Consider the following 21,322-nt stretch of genomic DNA (forward strand, 5'->3'; position numbering starts at 1 on the left):
AGTAAGGCCCTGAACTGTAGTGTTTTGGTGGATGACGGCCGCCGTGTACCAACCCCCATGGTGTGGGCCGGCCGCATCCACATAGAAGACACCTGGCTTATGGCCATATTGTTGAGAAATAGCCTCCGCCCGCGCGAGACGGCGACCATCATGGGTGTCTGCAGTCATGTTCTTCGGAAGGGGTAGCACCTGGAGTGCAAAGCGCCAGGCTTCAGGGATGCGGACCCGTTCTTCTGTATGTGTTGCGTAGGATATGTGTAAGCGGGTCAGAAGGCGGCCCCCTGCACGTGGCAGCGGTGCTGGCTCGGTAGGAGGCAGTTGGCAGGCCCGTGCACTTTTCCTTTTCATCCTTCTCTTAGTCACAACCTAGTATCTGTCCTCGCTTCGGCGAGCGCGGCTTCGGCCGCTTATCTGCTTTTTCAGCAGCGTCCGCTCCGGCGGATGCAGTTGTTGCTGCGACGCGCGTCTTTTCTTTCCTTTTTCTCTTTCCTCTGATCTCTTACCTCTCCTCTATCTGCACGTGGCAGCGGTGGTGGCTTGGCTCGAGCCAGTAGGCAGGCCCGCGCAATTTCCTTTTCATCCTTCTCTCAGTCACAACAACAACAATAGAACAGGGGGAGGGGGAGGGAGGGGCTACGGCCGCTTATACGTTTTTTTTCTCAGCCAGCATCTGCTTCGGCGGACGCGGTTGTTGCGACGCACGTCTTTGCTTTTCTTTCACTCTTTCCTCTTACCTTTTACCTCTCCTCTATCTGCCACGTCCTTTTCATCCTTCACTCAGTCGCAACAACAACAACGACAACATAGAACAGGCGCAGACATACGCCATGGAAGGAGAAGCAGCAGCAGTCGGACGGCGCAGAAACACCGATTGAGAAGTGGCCGCTTAGGAGTTGGCCGAAAAGCAGCGAGAGCTTTTCGCTTCGAGATATATAGGCTTAACCGTAGCGAAGTCATAGCCAAATTTTTTTATTCTTATTGCGAGTGCATTGCAAGGCTCAGATACGGCGGTCATTCCCGGCCTGCGCGCTGGCTACCACTCGAAGATACATCAGTGTGCGCGTCTGTGCCTGTGTGTGTGTGCGCGCGCGTGTGAGTGCGTGCGTGTGAGTTTGTGCGTTTGAGTGCGTGCGTGTGTGTGTCCGTGTGTGTGTGTGTGTGTGTGTGTGTGTGTGTGTGTGTGTGTGTGTGTGCGCCCGCGTGCATGCTTGTGTGTCTTCGTGCGTGCGTGCGCGCGCGCGCGCTCCGATGTGTTCCTAGTTTTCGTGATTACTCAAAACAAAAAAATACATAGCAATCCATTCCCGCCATGGATCGGCCAACGAAATAAATACTGAATAAAAAAAATTACCGATGATTACGTTACTTCCTAATGCGAAATTTGAGCGCAGCAAATAAGCTGTTTCACCTTTTCGTAGATTGAGGCAAAGAAATCGAGCAACACATGTATGCGCTATCACAGATTTTTTTTTATTTTTCACACGTATTCCTTTAACAAAGACTCCACTAACAGTTCTTGACAGTCATGAAGGAAGCTTTGTGGTCGGAGAAATAGACTGATATATGTTCGACTTGGTACACCAATGCTTGATTCTCAAAGACGAGATCTATACAAGTGCCTCGCGAGGTTGTCACAGCCGTGGGACGCGTTACGAGCGAGAGGAACGGGATGTTCTCCCGCATAAGTGTTAGGAAATTGCTGTTTGTCTTTATGTCAACATTAAAGTCCCCCACTACTAACATCGGTGTGGATCGATGGACGGTTAATGCGAGTTGCAGGAAGTGCACGACGTCTTTCGTGAGTGCGGTAGGGGCGAAGTAGGCAGCTACTACCAGCAAGCCGTTGGGCAACTTTGCGGCGCACAGTTCGCCAACTTCATGTGACGTGCCAAACATTTCGACTGGTATTGCAGACAGACCTGTGCGCAAGTAGATAGCGACTCCCGCCGCTCTGTTGTGGTCTCTGCGAGCACCACAGCAGTATAGGAAATCTATGATTTCGAGAGGCTCTTCGGGATCCATCCAGGTTTCAGCAAAGCAAAGTACAGAGGAATGGCGCAGAATGTGATCGTGGTGTACGTGCTTGGCATGTGCGGCAAGGGAGCGTACGTTAAGAATGTGGTTGTGAATGATGAATCAAGTGCTGCCAGCGAATGACGCGTCCATTGGCTGTCTGCGTGTGTTACTGATGTGTGGTTAACATGTTAAGCTTCGCCTGTAAGAGTGGAACGCGACAGCGTCTTGCAACGCTGCCAGGGAGTCCACAGAACGCCATCGCCAATTCGGCTGTACGCCTTGCTGGACGGTAAATTTATTTTTTGAGGAAAGGAAATGTATATCTCTCGCATATCTGGGTGGACACCTGCACCTCGCCGTAAGGGAAAGGGGGAAGATGGGAGTGAACGAAGACGCCGTATTAGCTAGACGCGCCTTTGTTCATTCCAAACCATTCAGCTGGCATTACGGAGTGGCTAGCGTGCTCGTATCGCACTCCGGAGACCCTGGTTCGATTCCCCAACTCGACCAATTTCGTTCTCGGTTTTATTGATTTATGCGGTTAACTAGAAAGGTTAATTAGTCTATTTCATATTTATATTATTGTATTTCTATCCATCGTGTTCTGTCATTAACCTGTCAATTGTTGGAACTGTCTAGGATGTTCGACACAACGTATATGAAACGAGCAACGTCTTACTGAGTGGGGAAGTGCGTGGTGGTGGAGGGAACGCGGCTTCGTACTTGTCTCCTTCCGCGGGCGCTGTTGTCGCTGCGGCGCGCATCTTTCTTTTCTTTTCTTCTGACCTCTCCATTCTCCTCTATATTAATTAGGCTAATTGATTAATTAAGCAATTAACTAAACTCAGTCCAACTTAGTTGCAGCATCACTATACGATCCCTTTGATTGGTTGCATGGTTACTAGCCAAAGTACAATTGGCCCCGTTTGAGATTCGCGCACTGTGACGTCACGAGCATTTCGACCAATTGAAAAGCGTGACATTGGGGGCGGAGCTGGTTACGAGGCCGACGACGACGACGCGAAACCCAGGAACGGACGCCAAAGAGCTGCGCTCTAAAAAAATCTCTGCCTCTCCCGTAACCGAGAGTAGAGTAAGCATGAAATCTTTACGGGCCTAATGTCATCTCGGTGGACACCCGAACCGCACCGTACAGGAAGGGAGGAACGCCACCACCCGTTCAGCGCGATGCCTTGCCATTTGAACGCAAGGTTTTTTTGAGGAAAGGAAATGGCGCAGTAATTCCCTGCCATCTCGGTGGACACCCGAACCACACCGTAATGGAAGGGAGGAACGCCACCACCCGTTCGGCGCTATGCCTTGCCCTTTGAACGCAGCGCTTCTGCCCCGGGCCCCTGTGCGCCTGCGCGGCTTTGCTTCGATGCGCGAAGCCCCTAAGAGATCACGTATGACAACGAAGTGTATCGTGGCATTTATGTGCTTTTTGCACGCGTTATTAGAAATCGGAAATTATAATTCCGTGCATTATCAAACGCACAGCGACTGATATCTTGATAAACATTGAGAAGGCACTGGCAGCAGTTATTTTTTTTTACTCCTTTGGAGACCAACCAGCGCTTGCATGCCGGTCGCGTAGGAGGGCTTACAGAGTCTCGTTAAATCTCGCTAAGTCTCGTACGGTGCCCGGATGTCGGCGAGCGCGGCTTCGGCCGCTTATCTGTTTTAAGCATGAAATGCTTTTAGCTCCCGTTGTCGGCAGTGTGGTGACGTCACGCCGAGACCGAGAGCCATCATCCGGGCACTGAAATCCACTCATCCGGGCACTGAATTCCAGTCATCCGGGCACTGAAATCCACTCATCCGGGCACTGAATTCCAGTCATCCGGGCACTGAAATCCAGTCATCCGGGCTCTGAAACGAGAACATCCGGGCACCGTACTAGACTTAACGAGATTTAACGAGACTCTCCAAGCCCTCCTACGCGACCGGCATGCAAGCGCCGGTTGGTCTCCAAATGAGACAAAAAATAACTGCTGCCAGTGCCTTCTCAATGTTTATCAAGATATCAGTGGAGCTGTGGGTTTGATAATGCACGGAATTATAATTTCCGATTTCTAATAACGCGTGCAAAAAGCACATAAATGCCGCGTTACACTTCGTTGTCATACGTGATCCGGGGGAGAAGAGCTGCGTTCAAATGGCAAGGCATCGCGCTGAACGGGTGGTGGCGTTCCTCCCTTCCTGTACGGTGCGGTTCGGGTGTCCACCGAGATGGCAGAGAATTACCGTATTTACTCGCATAATCCTCGCACTTTTTTTCGGAGAAAATCGGTGCGAAGTTAGGGGGTGCGATAATTACGCGGGGAAAATTTTTGAACAATGCTTTGGAGTGCTGAAAGCAAATGTAAATAGGCTGTGAACCGGGGTTCTCAAGCCAGCTATTGTAAATTTAACCAAAACTTCAATTGCAAGCAGGACTTACGTTTGTAATAAAACCACAGAGACGACAAACACTAGCTGCAGAAACACTTTATTTGCGAAGGCTGGCCGCCCGCAACATCACCATCACTCAGAGTCCGCGGAGTCCACGTCGACATTGCCATCGCTATCGCTGGTCGCTGCTTCGTCGGCTTCCTCAGCTTCACCCTCTTCATCTTCGTCCCACACCAAGTGGTCTTCTGTCGCGTCCAGGGCGTTGGAAATGCCAGTTTTCTTGAAACTCTTCACGACCACGTCAGCACCAATCATGCTCCATGCATCTGCTACCCAGCTGCACAGCAGCTCCACAGATGGCCTCTTTATCTTGCCACCCGGCGTAAGAGCGTGTTGGCCTTCGGCCATCCATTGTATCTGTTAGTCCTTTGTATCTGTTAGTCCTTTTATCATTAGTTTGGTAATGCTATATTTTGATAGTGCATGCACTTTTCCTTAGTTCTGTCGAGTGATGTTGGGGATGCGATGATTATGAGAGGAAAAAAAAAATTCCAATTTTCGATAGGCAATGTGGGGGGTGCGAGCATTATGCGAGTGCGAGCATTATGCGAGTAAATACGGTACTGCGCCATTTCCTTTCCTCAAAAAACCTTGCGTTCAAATGGCAAGGCATTGCGCTGAACGGGTGGTGGCGTTCCTCCCTTCCTGTACGGTGCGGTTCGGGTGTCCACCGAGATGACATTAGGCCCGTAAACATTTCATGCTTACTCTACTCTCGTTTACGGGAGAGGCAGAGATTTTTTTCAGCAGCGTCCAGCTTCAGCGGACGCAGTTGTTGCTGCGACGCGCGTCTTTCCCTTTCCTCTGATCTTTTAACTCCTCTCTATCTGCACGTGGCAGCGGTGGAGGCTTGGCTCGAGCCAGTAGGCAGGCCCGCGCAATTTCCTTTTCATCCTTCTCTCAGTAACAACAACAACAACAACAACTATAAGAGTGAAACGCGACAGCGTCTTGCAACGCTGCAAGGGAGTCCATATAACGCCATCGCCCGTTCGGTTCTACGCCTTGCTCGTCGGTAAATTTTTTTTTGAGGAAAGGAAATGTATCAGTTTCGCATACCTCGCTGGACACCTGAACCTCGCCGTAACGGGAAGGGATGAAGATGGGAGTGAACGAAGACACCCTATTCACTAGACGCGCCTTTGTTCATTCCAAACCGTCGAGCTGGCAAAACTACAAAAAAAAGCTGGCATGGCGGAGTGGTTAGCATGCTCGTCTCGCACTCCGGAGACCAGGGTTCGATTCCCGAAATCGACCAATTTCCTACTCGGTTTTATTTATTTATCTGGCCTGACTAGAAAAGTTAATTAGGCTAATTGGGTAATTCAGCAGTTAACTAAACTCATTCCCACCTTGGGAGCATCACTATACGATCACTTTAATTGGTTGCATGGTTACTAGCCAAAGTACAATTGGCCCCGTTTGAAATTCGCGCACTGTGACGTCACGACCGTTTCGACCAATTGAAAAGCGTGACATTTCTGTCGACAACAACTGCTTACAACGATGAGGCATTAAAGGCTTCCGCCTTTATAAAGGATCCCCCAGAGGTCTGTAAACGCAGCGCTAACGGCTTGATCGCGTAACACTGAAATGCAAATTTCATATGTTGTTGTTCAGCAGTTATACGTTCTAACCGGCACTGCTTTTAAGGCGGAAGCCTTTAATGCCTCATCGTTGTAAGCAGGCGTTGTCGACAAAAACGTCACACTTTTCAATTGGTCGAAACGGTCGTGACGACACAGTTCACGAATTTCAAACGGGGCCAATTGTACTTTGGCTAGTAACCATGCAACCAATTAAAGGGATTGTATAGTAATGCTCCAAGTAAGTGGGAATGAGTTTAGTTCTACGCAGGATGTAATGCTTCAGCTCAAACATCAGATTATTGAGGCAAAAACGCGGGACACCCGAATAATTCTTGGACTCGACCTGGAGAAGGTGTTTGACAATGTCAGACATGATGCGATCTCGGAGAACCCTCATGAACTCGGGGTAGGAGCCCGCACCTTCAACTATATTCTCTCAGGTAGAAAGGCGCATTTTCAAGTAGGATGTCTCCACTCGCATGACTTCCCCCTCGGCAACAAGGGCACCTCGCAGGGATCGGTCCTGTCACCATATCTCTTCAACGTTGCAATGTTGGAACTTCCACACCAATTAGCGCAGATCCCGCAACTCCATCACAGCCTCTATGCTGACGATATCGCCTTGTGGACCGCCGAAGGCAGTGATGCCGAAATCGAGGAGAAACTCCAGCGAGCCATCGATCGATATCGTGGGGAACTATGTAGACCCCAGGGCGCTGCGGTGCTCTCCTGCCAAATCTGAATTTCTCATATTCCGCAAAATCAGATCCCCTGCGCAACCCCCCCCCGGCCATCGAACTCAGCATTCGCGGAGTCCTCATTCCCCGAATACCCAAAATTAAAATCTTTGGCCTGATTATACAAGAGCACGGCTTCAATGGTGACGTAATTCAGAAGCTTCAGGGAACCTCGTAGCAAATTATGCGACTCGTTCGCCGCATTAGTAACCGCCACTCGCGCTTGAGGGAAACCAATATTCTCCGTTTAGTACAAGCCTTTGTGATCGGCCGCATAGCTTACGTATGCCCTTACCTACACCTCAAATCAGCTGAAAAAGAGAAAGTGGAGGCCGTAATCAGAAAATGCGTCAAACAGGCAGTTGGGCTACCCATGCACACAGCGACTGAGAAAGTGTTAGGTCTCGGTCTTCATAACACCCTAAATGAGATTGTTGAAGCGGTAACCGCCTCGCAGTACGAACGACTATCGGTGACACCAACTGGCCGACACATTCTGTCCACACTAGGCATAACATACGAACGACAAGGCGGACCAACAACTGACCTTCCCAAACATATACGGCAGCTTCTGGTCATTCCTCCACTACCTCGGAACATACACCCAGATTTCCACGCGGAACGTCGTGCAGAGAGAGCCAAATCATTAAGCAAACTCTTTCTTAATGATACCTCTGTGGTATATGTTGATGCAGCAGATTCTTCGGCTGACAAGACGGTAGCTGTGGTCACCACGGAACCTGGTACACTCAAAACTGGGGGCACTATGCGCACTCAGCCCACACATGTTGGAGAAGAAACAGCCATTGCTCTAGCCATTGCGGGATCCTCGGCAGAAACCATTGTCAGCGACTCAAAATTGGCGATACGTAACTACACGTTTGGATGAATCTCTCCACAAGCAGCACGGATTCTGCTAAATTATCAGCCCACGCGGCGCATTCGCCTAATCTGGACGCCTGCTCATGCCTCTCTTGCTGGTAATGAGGCGGCTCATAACCTAGCTCGAGAACTGTCCCACCGAGCTGGGCCGTGCAGCCCACCCGCCCTATACTCCGGCAAGGACAGGCTGTTTTCTTACAGAGAAATCCGGCAGCACTACAGGCTTGCAAGACTCAGATTCCTCCCAGCAGATAAAAAACTCTCCAAGCAACAGGCCAAAGCCTGGCGTAAACTTCAAACTAACACCTATCGATAGCCGTGTGTCTAGTTTTCATCTTTATATGACCTTCACCTTCGAAAGCAAAGGAAAGGCGCATAACTGGCCCCCTGGGACACTGGGCAGCTGTCGCACTTTGAGCTATAAAACCAATGGAGTGGGAGCTTTGAAAGCAAAGTTAAGGCGTATTTGGAACAGTGGACACCTCAGTCGTGCTTTAAGCTACGTGATGGTAGTGACTGATATGCGCTGCATGCGTTGGCATTGACAACGTTGTGCCAGAAACGCGGCACTGAAGCCTAGGCCATCGGCGTCCGTTGTGTTCATTGGCGCTGACCACGTTTTACACTCCGATCATTTGAAGGAAAGGAAGTGCGCATAATAGCTCCCTTGGTCAGTGCGCGCCTGAATCGTGGGGTGTTATCCGCCGCGGTGGCTCAGTGGTAAGGCGCTCGTCTACCGAGCCGGAGTACCCAGGTTCGAACCCGACCGCGGCGGCCGCGTTTCGGTGGAGGCAAAGTGCAAGAGGCGCCCGTGTGCTGTGCGATGTCAGTGCACGTTAAAGATCCCCATGTGGTCGAAGTTATTCCGGAGACCTCCACTACGGCACCTCTTTCTCTCTTTCTTCTTTCATTCCCACCTTCCTCCCTTCCCTTACGGCGCGGTTCAGGTGTCCGCCGAGATATGCGAGACAGATACTGCGCCATTTCTTTTCCTCAAAAAACAATTTACCAATTTCACGCAGTGCTCCTCCAGTGACGTCACAGGGATGGGGCCTCACCGGTTTTTCCGAGGAGCATGCATGTTTCTTTTTTACTGCGCGAGGATATGAGGCGGCAGCACAGTTGGCTGCAAAAGATTGTTTTTACTCAAGTTGAGACATCAGTGGAGAGATTTACAGGTACAAAACATTTATTTACATTTCGATTATTGTAACATTGTTCTTGATGCGGAATAATATATACATTTAAAAGTCACCAGCAACAAACAAACAAACAAACAACTTTTCACTTCCTTGAAAGCGTTGCAGCTTTTCTTTCCTTAGCCTTAGCATTTGCATCGGCTACATCATCGTTTTGCGAAATGTATGAATTGACTCAGAAATTCCTATTCGCATTGAAGCAGCTTCCAGGCGTGTTCGCTTCGCCTCTGGCTCCTCTCTTAAAGTCTTTGTGCTTGATAGGTAACTAGGGCAGCCTGGAAATAATGATGGAATTGCACCTGACCGAAGGCGCAGATGCGATAACTCTGCTGTCGTCACTTGACCTGTAGCATCGTCGACATATGACGCCTCTCGCACGATGTCGTCGTCTGTGAAGTGATGCTCACAGACCTAAAAAAGAAATATTTGTCTAATATAAGTAACAGCCTGCTACAAATAAGAACCCGTGATCAAATATTAAATACACATTTAGAAGGTACTGTTACGTTTCGGGCGAATCGACGAACGACGAGCAAGCGGCGACACCGAAGGTTGTCAGGAACGCCTTTATTCCAACTTGGCAGACGGGCAGGAAAGAGCGGCGCAGCGCTCTGCCGTGGCCTTTATACAGCATCCCCGAACGCCGGCGCGCGTCCCACTCGGCTCGCCTAGAACGCCGGCACGCGTCCCACTCGGCTTGTCCAGAACGCCGGCGCGCGTCTCACTCCGCTGGCCCAGAACGCCGGCGCGCGTCTCACTCGGCTCGCACAGAACGTAACAGTACCCAAAACGTTTAGCAAGTTTGGCGGTGCTACAATTAAAAGCTACAGGAGGAGGAGGAGGATAAACTTTATTTTCGTCGACAGATGTATCTGACGGTGTGGGGTTATAGCCCCATCAAGTGGCCATGAGCCCGTGGCGTTCGGCGACTTCTAGGGCTCTTGTCACAACCCGGATCTGTGTGTCCGAGTCGGAGCTGAGCAATGCGGCCTCCCACTGGTCTGGATTCGAGAGCTGCAAGCCTCTAGGGGGGTAGTCCCGAGGGCAAGCCCAGAGTATGTGGGATAGAGTGGCATGTTGGCCACACATTTGACAGGAAGGGGAGTAGACCCCAGGGTATATGCGGGCATATATCGCGGGGTTGGGGAAGGTGTTCGTTTGGAGTTGCCTCCACGCAACTTCTTGGGGTTTGGTGAGAGAACTATGTGCGGGGGGATATAGAAGTCTACCTAAGCGGTAGTGCATGGTTATGTCATGAAATGTGACCATACGATCTCTCGCCGTCCGCAGGACGGGCGACACCACAACCCGGTCGACGAATCCTCGGGCATAATTGTGGGCCGCCTCGTTGCCTGGATGCGACGAGTGCGCAGGGACCCAGATCAATTGGATCGGGCGGAGTTGAAGTTTGGTGGAGTGGAGGAGAGAGAGGGTGACAGGGGAGACCCGGCCTTTGGCGAAACTACGAATCGCCGATTTAGAGTCGCTGAAGATGGTTTCTGCAGAGGTGGAGACCATCGCCAAGGCTATGGCCGCCTCCTCGGCCTCTTCAGGCAATCTGACGGGAATGGAGCACGCAACTAGCGGCCGTCCACAGTAGTTTACAACCGCGAGCGAAAAAGCTTCGCGGTCGGGGTATTCAGCGGCGTCGACATAGACTGCTGTCTGATCTGTTAAATATTTTTTTTTGTGCAGAGACTTAGCCCTGTGCTTGCGGCGAGCGACATGATACTCTGGGTGCATATTTTTAGGAAGAGGGGTAACGATAAGGTTACTGTGGATATGGTGTGGAAGCTGGACCCTGTCGGGTGCGGTTGTTTCGAAGCGTATTCCAAGCTTGTCGAGTATGTGACGTCCCGTGGAGGTGTGAGTGAGACGCTCGTACTGAGAAGTGAGATGAGCTTCCGAGAGCTCCGTCACAGTGTTGTAGACCCCTAATGCCAGTAGTTTATACGTGGGGGTCCGGTGGGGGAGATGAAGAGCCGCCTTGTAAGCCTGTCGAATAAGGCAGTCAACGCGGTCCTGTTCCTGGCAGCTAAGGTAGAGGTAAGGGAGGGTATATGTGAGGCGACTGATAACAAACGCCTGAACAAGACGTCGGAGGTCAGCCTCTCGCATGCCTCTATGTTTATTAGCAATGCGACGAATTAGACGAATGGTCTGCGATACAGAGACTGTAAGTTTAGCTAGAGTGTCGGTGTTTTTCCGATTGCTCTGGATGAGGAGCCCCAATACCCTAATGGTGGATACTTCGCGTATGGGCTGACCACTAGCAGTAATGCAGATGGGAGGATGGCCGTGGAGGCCGGGTTGACCTCGGATAAGCAGCAGCTCGGATTTCTGAGGGGAGCACGAGAGGTCGGCTGCGGCTACATGGCGCTCAATGACATCGACCGCTTGTTGAAGTGCGGATTCGACCTCAGCATCGTTGCCTGTTGAAACCCAGAGGGTAATGTCGTCTGCGTATAAGGTATGGGATAGCCGGGGGATAGCATCTAATTTAGAAGGTAGCGTGAGCAAGGCGACATTGAAAAGAAATGGGGAGAGAACGGATCCCTGGGGGGTGCCATTGCTACCGAGGTTTATAGGGTCTGAGAGGAGAGAGCCAAAGCTAAGTTCAGCTGTACGACCAGAGAGGAAAGTACGTATATACTCGTAGGTACGGTGACCAGGATTTAACAGGGAGAGGTTAGTGAGAATAGCTCGGTGCGAGACGCTGTCAAATGCTTTAGTTAAATCAAGCCCTAGAATAGCCTTTGTGCCCGCTCTGGTAGAGGGGCACAGTATCTCTCGTGAGAGCTGGATCATAATGTCTTGCGTAGAGAGATTTGAGCGGAAGCCAAACATGGTGCGAGGTAGGAGATGGTTATCTTCAACGTAATTATTGAGACGGTTGAGAATGACGTGCTCCATCAGTTTCCCAGCACAGGAAGTGAGGGAGATGGGGCGGAGGTTTTCGAGAGCTAGTTGTTTTCCTGGCTTCGGTATGAAAGTCACGCGTGCATGTTTCCATGCTGCGGGGATTTTACCCTCTCTCCAGCAATCATTCATAAAGGCAGTGAGGGCCTCAATGGACGGGTCATCTAAATTACGGAGAGTTTTGTTGGAAATGCCGTCCGGTCCCGGGGCCGAGTTAGGACGGAGCTGAGTGAGAGCGAATCTTACCTCAGCTTCCGAAATTTCCTGATCGAGGGCAGGGTTGGCACCGCCCATGTAGGGGGGGAGAGGGTCCGGGGAAGTAGTATTGAGATAGCGTACACGAAGTTCATCGAGAAGATCCTGGTCTGAGCCGGGGTGTTGATGGACTATGCGGGAAATGGTGTCTCGTTTGGATGTTTTGCAACCGTCTGGGTCTAAAAGGTAACGGAGAAGGTGCCAGGTGCGAGTTAGCCCGAGCTGTCCACGCATGTTGTCACAAACTTGACCCCATTGCTGGGTAGTCAGTGCGATAGTGTGCGCCTCAATCTGTTTGTCTATCTGAGCTACTCTACGCCGAAGCGTTCTATTGTGGCGCTGTTTTTTCCAACGGTTTTGAAGGCTTTCGCGGGCCTGCCATAGGTGGAGGAGACGGCTGTCTGTATTGGATTGATCAGCCGTGATAGGTGATTCTTGAGTAGTAGCAGAGACATCTGCCTGCAGTTTGGAGATCCACTCGTCCAGGTTATTAATCTGGGTAGGGGCGTTTTGAGCGCGTAGGGAACGAAACTTGTCCCAATCCGTGATTAGGGTCGGGCGACCTCTCCGGCGGAACGGGGACATGCTGAGGGTGGTCGCGAGGAGATAGTGGTCGCTGCCGAGGGTATTCCCAGTGTTCAGCCACTGATCGAACCGTACGTTTTTGCAGAATGTCAGATCAGGTGAAGTGTCAACAGAAACGCTGTTTCCTACGCGGGTGGGAGTGTGAGGGTCAGTAACAAGGGTGAAGCCCAGTTCCTGTGCTCGCAACCACAGTGTGTTACCCTTTCGGTTGGCGGTGCGGTAACCCCAAGCGGGGTGGTGGGCATTGAAATCTCCTACAATGAGGAGACCAGAATGGTGCGCAAGCCTGTTGACCCGGGAAAGAAGGGTGGTGAAGTTGCGTCTTCTGTCTCTTGGAGGGCTATAAAGGTTAAGAATGAAGAGGCTTTGGTCGCCCCTTTTACGAGGGAGGAGTTCGAGCAAGACGCAGTCTACCCCAACGTCGTCTAAGGAGTGTTGGACGGCCGTCAGGTTGCGTTGAACCAAAATAGCGGTGTCGGGAGTGGTGACATCTAGGGGGGAGTATGGTTTATAGCCAGGTAGTTTCACTGGGCCATGAGTTTCCTGAAGGGCGATGATATCAGGGGGGATGTCGGAACTTTGGACATACTGCTGCAGGTTGCCTCGCTTGCGGCGAAACCCCCTGCAGTTCCATTGCCACACATTAAGTAGGTGGCGGGGCGCCATGGTGAAGTGTGGGTAAAGCTAAAATGGGTAGGGTGGTGGGAGCGTGCGGCAAGCGACCGTATGGTTTAACGCGCGTCGTGTGGAGGGCGGCCGTTGCGTCTCCCCTAGCTTCAAGGCCTGTGACGCGTGTTTGGATCTGTTGCATGAGGGTGTTAAGTTGTTGTTGGATTTGCTGCTGCATTTGTTGTTGGAACTGGAGCATTTGCTGTTGGATTTGTTGGGAGAACTCAGCAAATTTCGCTTCGAGCTTAGCATCAATTTTAGCCTCTAAGTTTTCCTCTAGGCGAGCCTCAAAATCCTCAAGGTCGGCAAAATTAACATAGCGTTCTGAGCGGGAGGTAGCTTTCCGCTTAGAGGGAGGACTAGAGGTAGTATCTTTGGGTTGCGGGGGAGTAGATGGGGGCGCCTGAGGTGAGATGGTAGGAACAGGTTGAAGTGGTAGAGTGGCATTTGTTTGAGGTGGTGGATCGGGTGCAAAGGGTGGACGCTTTAAGGAAGCGTTTTGTTGTTGGAGTCTATGATTGCTAGCTTTAAGGGCTGTTATCTCGTCGCGCAGGGCTTGCAGCTCTGAATCACGAGACTGAGATTGCTGAGAGTGAGAAGCCGCAGCTGCCCAGCTCACCTGGTTTTTCGTGGAGGGCTCTCGGTGAGGAGACGACTTGGAGTCTAGGGGTGGGAAGGACTGGGAGCGATTCCGGCTGGAGCGCCGGTAAGAGGAGGAGGAGCGGTTGGAGTCCATTTTGGTCGAGGTGTTCTCAGCCCCTTGGCGACGGGTCCGGGACCGGGAACGATGGGAGGTGGAGGCACTGTCTGAGTCAGCTTGTAGCTGGCGTTTCAGTACGGCAGCAGGCACTTTGTAGCGGCGTTTACACTTGGAGGAACCAGTCTGGTGAGGACCAGAACAAACTATACAAGTGGGGGTGCATTCATGGGTTTCGTCAGGGTCGCAAACTCCGCAGTGAGGACACTTGGAGAGCTTGGGAGACGGGCAAACGTCCTCTCGGTGTCCCGTTTTGCGACAGTTAAGGCAGGCTTCCACTTTGTTCTTGAAGATGTAGCAGCGCACAGCACTTCCTGCGTAGGAGACTTGGCGGGGGACCTTTGTCCCTGCGAAAGTGATGACAATAGATTGGGTCTTGCCTAAACGGCGGGCGTAGAGAATGCAGTGTTCTGGATTCTGGGGTATCAAGTACTCCATGATTTCCTCCTGGGTCTCATCCACGTACTGGTGGTGAATGATACCTCGGACGTATGCGCCTGGCGGGGCCAAATAGGTGGCAACTGGGTAGCTTGTCGGGCCCAGGATGATTTCCTGTAGCTTCGTGTAAGTGATGGCGCGGTCCCGGTTCGGGGTGCTAAAGGTGAGGGTGTTGTGAACGAAATTCACCCGAAGGCGGTCCTCTGCGGTATCGGAGTAAGTCAAACGAAGGCTTGAGGTGATTGCTCTGCGAAGAGCGTTCTCGCCCCAGGAACGCAGATTGAGGCCCCCGCGAGGGCGAATGATGACTTTAAAGTCTTCAAGAGGGAGACGTGGCAGTGACGGTGCACCTCGAGGTAGCTTACGTGACGTGGAGGGAGGTAGCTGCTGGGACGCGGTATGCTGGGAGGACGCGGAAGGCGTCTCCGTCAGCGGTGGCTTGGGAGTGCGTTTCGATGAAGCGGCGGCGGAGCCGCGTTCGTAGCAGCGGGCTACATAGGTCCAGTCCGTGGGTATATAATCTTGAGGGGCTAGATCCTCCCCCTCCACGGTGACGACGTCCATGCTTGGCGAAGCACTGGGCCCGGCTGCGAAGCAGAGCCGATCGCCAGCGGCGGTAGGCTTAGCGAGGCTGGCGCTGGACTCGGTGGAAACAAGTGTCCATGCAGGTCACAAAAACGGAGTGCCGGTCCCGAAATTGGGCTGGGCAGGTGCCGAGCACCTTCGTGAACTTCGGGAGACACAATAAGATTCGGCGGAAGGTCAAAAGTCGGTCAAAATAGCAGAAATGGCCGGAGCCCATACGCACACGCGTCTGCACACCAGGCCAGGAACCTTAAAAGCTACAAAAGAGGACGAATGGAAAAAATTATTCATCTCTTAACCTGGAATGCTCAGAAGGGACGAAGTTTTTCCGTGGAATGGCACGTATCCATGATTGCTGCAGCGCTTTATCTTGCGGGAACTTAAACACATGAACCTTTGGTCCCGTTTTATAGTTACCTCGGCACTGAGGCACACAACATTTCTTCGGCATTTTTGCGTTAATGTCGAAGCGTCATCACAGCACTCGCGCACAGAAGAAATAGACGGCAGCCAAATAAGCCGTGAACACACCATCGGACACGAAAGGCGACTGACCGCTCCTGCCGGAGCCACGTGCAGTGGCTTCCCGATTCCCGTCTAGGAATTCAAGGAAGGCATGCTTGGGGCAGAACGCTTTCTCGCGCCCCGTCTCGACTTCCACGGCTAGGGTGCCTCGATGCGAGCCCGCTCTAGAGGAGCAGAGCCGCGTCGCGACACCGGCCTCATCCTTGTGACGTTGCTGTGACGTCAGCTCTCAGCGCAGAGGCCTTAAGTTCGTCTATACTCCGTTTCATACATCATGTGCAACGCTGTGAAGGCTACGGAAGTAGTCCGCAGAAAAAAATAAGGAGAAATGTATCACTTCCCGCTGTTTTGTGGCCGTGTGGTCTAACGCGTCGCTCCGGGGAGTCGACAGGCAGTGAGGGTGCGTGGGTTCAAATCCCGTGTGGTGAATCTTTTTTTTTTTTCGCACATTTTTTTTTCATCGCAAGTTGAATTTCGCATGACTAGAATGAGAAAACTCGTTTTGTTCAGAATCGCTTGAATATTATGGCGTGTTCTGAAATGAACTGCATGCATCTGTTCATTTGATGCATACCGCGTTAATGTGAGCTGTCCGAAATTTGTTGTCAATGAGCTCGCACCGGCTTTTGGTCAGCAGTAGCGGTTTTCTTACCGATTCTGGAGCATTGTGACTATACTTTTTAGATGCAAGCGAGAGGTCTGTGCGAAAGATGACGTTCATTCGTCGGGTTTAATTAGCAGTGCTGAGTGCTCCGCCGTGTCCCGATTAACAAGTGGCCGTCTGTAACTTTCTGGTAAAATTATTTTTACACACACCACCTCGATATGGCCTGTTTTCCCGTGTTAAGTGTTAAATTTAGAACATAGTGCTGATTCACACAGTGAGAGAAAATAGTACTGCCTCAAGAGTTAGATTCGTTGTCGTGCACAAATGTATATGAAGGCAATACAGAGGCAAGCAGCTTATCTCGATTTCCCTGCTCTCCTAGAAGAGCAGAAGCTGCTCAGGCAGGATTTTCATGCAGTCAGGTAAAAAGAGTTCCAAGCTTTGGGAGAGCGTCAAGTAAGAATGCAGAAAAAGTTGTACAACGCTATGTAAAAATATTTCGAAAGAGCAAACAATAAATGAGACAGGACCATAAAAAATGCTAACCCCGCAGTGTTTGCGAGAAATGGTTTATTCTGGAGACAGCCAGTGGTGCTTTTTCAAGAGCCACGCTATGATATGGAGCAGGGGTTCTGAAACTTTTTTTCTTGGAGGAACCCCAAAAGCCTTTAGTAAGTTCCAGGGAACCCCCCCTTCTACCCCCCCCCCCCCCCCCCCCCCCGCTTTCACTTACCAGCAATGTTGTCGAGTGCATTTTTGCAAAGAGAGAGTTGCAAAGGTTAAATGTTTATTGCACAGATTAATACAAATACTAATGTGATGGGTGGTACTGCTTCATTTTTAAGAGCAAGTCAAAGCGTGGCTCAGTAGCACTCAGAGCCAGTCTCATATCAGCTGCCGGGTCAGGGCCGGTGAGGGTTCTCGCGGAACACAACAAGACAGCCCGCGGAACCCCTGTGTTCCGCGGAACCCAGTTTGAGAACCCCTGATATGGAGCATTGCCCATGACGACAATGCTATTGGCCGGAATGTTTGGCAAAAATTTGTCGGTGAACCACTTCTCAAAGTAGTTGCCATCCATCTCAGAGTGGTAGTCAGCGTCGTTTCCCTTTTTTGCTCTGAAGTCAGCAGTGTCTTCCACGAATCCTGTTGCACTGCTCCCACCATGTACAAGAATCAAACGGGCCCATTTGCCCGAAGGCGCAGCCAGTCCCGTTGTTAAACCTTTCAGGAAGGCATCCTGAGATGACTTTACAGTCTTGTCCTGCCAGACGTATTCTTTTGTGTGCCCTGCGTTGACCCAGGTTTCATCTAGGTAGACGATGCACCTGTAAATGTAAAACAACCGAGTACACGAGTCAATGCTTGTAAGTAAACAAACACGCTGCAGCATGTAAGTAGGCAATGCACTGCAACAAACGCACTGCTGACCCCTGTCTCACAAACAGCCGCTCAAAGACACTCGAGAAAAAGAATTATCTCAGCTTAATTGCTCCCTTGTTCGGGATTATATTTCACGCGCAGGCGGCATTTGGTAGCCAGTTTATATTCACTGTATGTTTGCATGGGGTACATCACTAATTCGGCAACATTTGAAATCTCTTCACTCGCGGCGGCTGCGAACAAAAATTGCCAACGTTCGCAGCAGTAGCGCCAGTAACTCGCACCACCGGAGCAACTGGCAGTGTACAGTGGGTGTCCATTCGTTCCTGCGGCGACGACGAGATGGCACTACCCATTGCAGTGCTACATTTTTGGCAGTTTTGCTGTTTTTGCTTGCCGCACCAATTGGGATTGAGCGATTTAATCTGACCCATGCAGACACGTGCCCCACCGAAACCTAGCGCAAAACTGGCCGTGAAACGTCACCTCTGCGCAAAAGGTCCTCAACAGCGACATGGTTAAGACGATTTCCTTTAAATGTGTCATTCTCAAGCAGCACTCACTCTTACGACTACGAGGTTGCAAAGCTAACATCAAGCTCTATGTGAAGCCAGTCTCAACGTGCTGCGTAAGAAAATAAGCAAGGAACGACCCGTACCTGCCCTGTCCTCGGAATTCCTTGATCGCTCGTAGGTATCTGCGACGCCAGGCAATGATGTCACTTCGCTCGATCAGTGCAAGATTCCGTTTTCTTTTATGAAATGTGAATCCGATGTCCTTCATCAACCTCCACAATGTGGTTTTCTTGAAGTTCGGCAGGTCGTCGTCCTCATTGCCAGCTTTTAGCACACTGCCCAGTGTTGGGAATTCCCTCTTCGCGTACATACTGTGCACTTTCAGACGGATGGCATGGACTGTGAAGCTGTCATTCTTGACTATTCGCGAGCTTGAAATCTTCACTTCGCGAGGTCTTCTCTTCCGAGACGCCACAGGCACGCACAGACGCTCCGCCTTGATTTTGGCAACGCTACTCCAGTGTCCTCGCTCACAGCACTCAGTACTTCCCGAACAGACTACTCCGGAAAACGGATCCTGGTGCGGCCGAACACATTCGCAATTACTTGCTTGGCGTGCACGAATCTTCGGGAAAATGTGTACAGGAGAGCTGGCCGCGGCCGCTCAGCTGGACGCCATTTTCTCAAAAGTAAAAGGGAGGCGGACGGAAAGAGTAAACACGGCGGCCAGCGGGGACAGCGAAAACGTGAAATGGAAAAAGACGACCAACGCAAAATAAAAAATCGCAGATCTCGACCGATTCGCTCGCAATAACATCGTTTTTTGTCACAATGATGAGAAATGTATTATCCACGAAGCCTGTTGGCAATGCATTTGTTATTTTTCGCTCACCATAAGGAACGCACTATTTTCTGTCAAGGATGCAGGCTGCGCAAAAAAGAGCGCTAGCTTTGACAGCGATGCACCTGATGTATGAAACGGAGTATAGGTGGTGTTGTTTCACGTGGGGTGATGAGAGAGAGATGTAGGCTGCAGGCATTGACAAGGTTGTGCCAGAAACGCGGCTCTGAAGTCATAGGCCGTCGGTGTTAATTGCCGTTGGCGTTGTCAACGTTTTACACTCCGATCAGTTTAAGGAAAAGAAGGCGAGCGCGCGCGGCGAGGCACGCCAGCTGTGCGTAGTGACGTCACTTGCTCCTCACGCATGCGCAGTATGGTCATGCAAGAGCACACGAAACGGCGAGACTGTGGGCATTGTAGCTTGCGCAACATTATTTGGCTACACGAAGATGTTGCTTTCAATACCCTCCAGGTTTATCCAGAGCTAAACCACAGCCAGTTTTGTTTAAACTAATCGGCGAAGAAAACAACAGCGTGCTTTATTCGATATTCAAGCAAAGTATTCGAAAACTTAGCAGCATGTTGAATGCAGTAAATTTGAGTGTGCACTATTTTATTTATTCAGCAAGTCGCGTACGGGGATGTTCGATTCACTATTGTAAATTTTCAAATATTTGTACGCCCTTAAATTACCTGAGGAAATGTTATTAGAAAAAAAGAGTAGTGACATTTTTTCCACAAGACTAAATACCTTTTCGAAATGTTAGTACTCATTTTCTATTCTTCTTATCCCGCCTCAGAAAACCTCATATTTTAAGTGTCAAGTTTGCATTCCTTCCTTTCTTGTTTCACTCCATCCTTTATCCCATTACTACGGCGTGACTCGGGTGACCGCCGAGATACGCGTGACCGTTACTGCTCCATTTTCTTTCCTCAAAAACCAATTTCAGAATTTTTTCGCAAGTCAAATTTATGATGCAAATTTTTCTACTCGATTTGAACGTAACGAAAACCTGCGTAATCGTGTGCTACGAATTTCACTGAATATGATCTTCTCATGCAGCCGTTAAAACATGGTACTGGTTTACTATTTTAGAAGGAGAAATCTTGTAACACTCCAAAACTGCTTGTTTTGAGCCGAGACCTAGCGTTCAGAGTCGCGAAAACGAACTTCTTTCTTGATGTATCCCCTGGGGCCCTTGTTGCAATAAAGCCAGCTTCCACAAGCGGTCTTTTCCTTACTGTTTATGCCACGCACAGCTTGCAGATCAATATTCAATCAGGCGTCCCAGACGTCCCCTCGACACATCTGGCATAGTCCATCCTTTCAGCGCGCGAGCCTTCGGGCTTTGGGCACGTCGAGATTTTTCGACAAGACCGTTCTTCTAAACGACAGGGAACAGTCCGGCAAAATTTTTGCCCACCCTGTGCTGCTTACGCAACGTCGAAAAGGCTCAGCTACAAGTGATATCCTCACGGCTTTTTCAACCTTGCAAACTTGAAGCTTTTACATATTATGAAATTGCGTAGACCGTGGCCGGCACTTGCTCCGTACTGAGTACTTATCAATACTAGCGCATCGAATAATGGCTGATCCACACACGCAGATAAAAACACACACAAGCACGAACATGCACACCAAACATCTTCGCCGATCTGAAACGATCTGGATCAGTAGCCTGCGTTAGGAATAATGCCAGCAAGAAAATTTTGTTCTTCAAAGTCGCGAAGGACAACCAAGACGTGAAACGGGCAATGTTTTCGCTTTTCAAAATCAAACATATTATGAAGAAAACATATAGGGAGAAAACATATAGGGGAAACAAAGAAAGAAAAGCAATACATGCAACAGAACGCAAACAGAAAGAAATGTGTAGTTTAAACATCAGACAACAAAATAGGGAAGGACGTGTTAAGATTCAGCTGAGGTACCAGCTCAAGTCGTTCTCTGCGGAACAGGAATACGAATATATGGTTGTAGGGAAAAGCTAAAAATGTTCGAGTTTTGCTCGAGAAGTGCAGGACTTATTCAGACGCCGGAGTTCCAAAGAGAGATGAATGGTTGTATTGACCCTACCATCGCTTTCAAGACAGCTATAGCACTCCTGGGACATTGCATCGAAACTGCAAAGATTGCTGTGGAGATTAATGACGTTGATAAGGAGTTTGCTGCCCATAACAGAAGGCAACAAGAGATGCAACCTTCAGTCAGTTACCACTGATTTGCAGCGTGTGAACAGAATATTTGGACATACCGTTGCACAGTTTCACAAATCGACGAAGCCCAGTTTGTAGGGGAGAAAATGAAAAAGGTTGATCTCTTGATCCTGTTCTATCAGTAAAGTGCCTTATAATACTTCCTCAAG

The sequence above is a fragment of the Amblyomma mixtum genome, chromosome 7, assembly GCF_055824585.1.
Source record: "Amblyomma mixtum isolate Tamu chromosome 7, ASM5582458v1, whole genome shotgun sequence".
Taxonomy (NCBI): Eukaryota; Metazoa; Arthropoda; class Arachnida; order Ixodida; family Ixodidae; genus Amblyomma; species Amblyomma mixtum.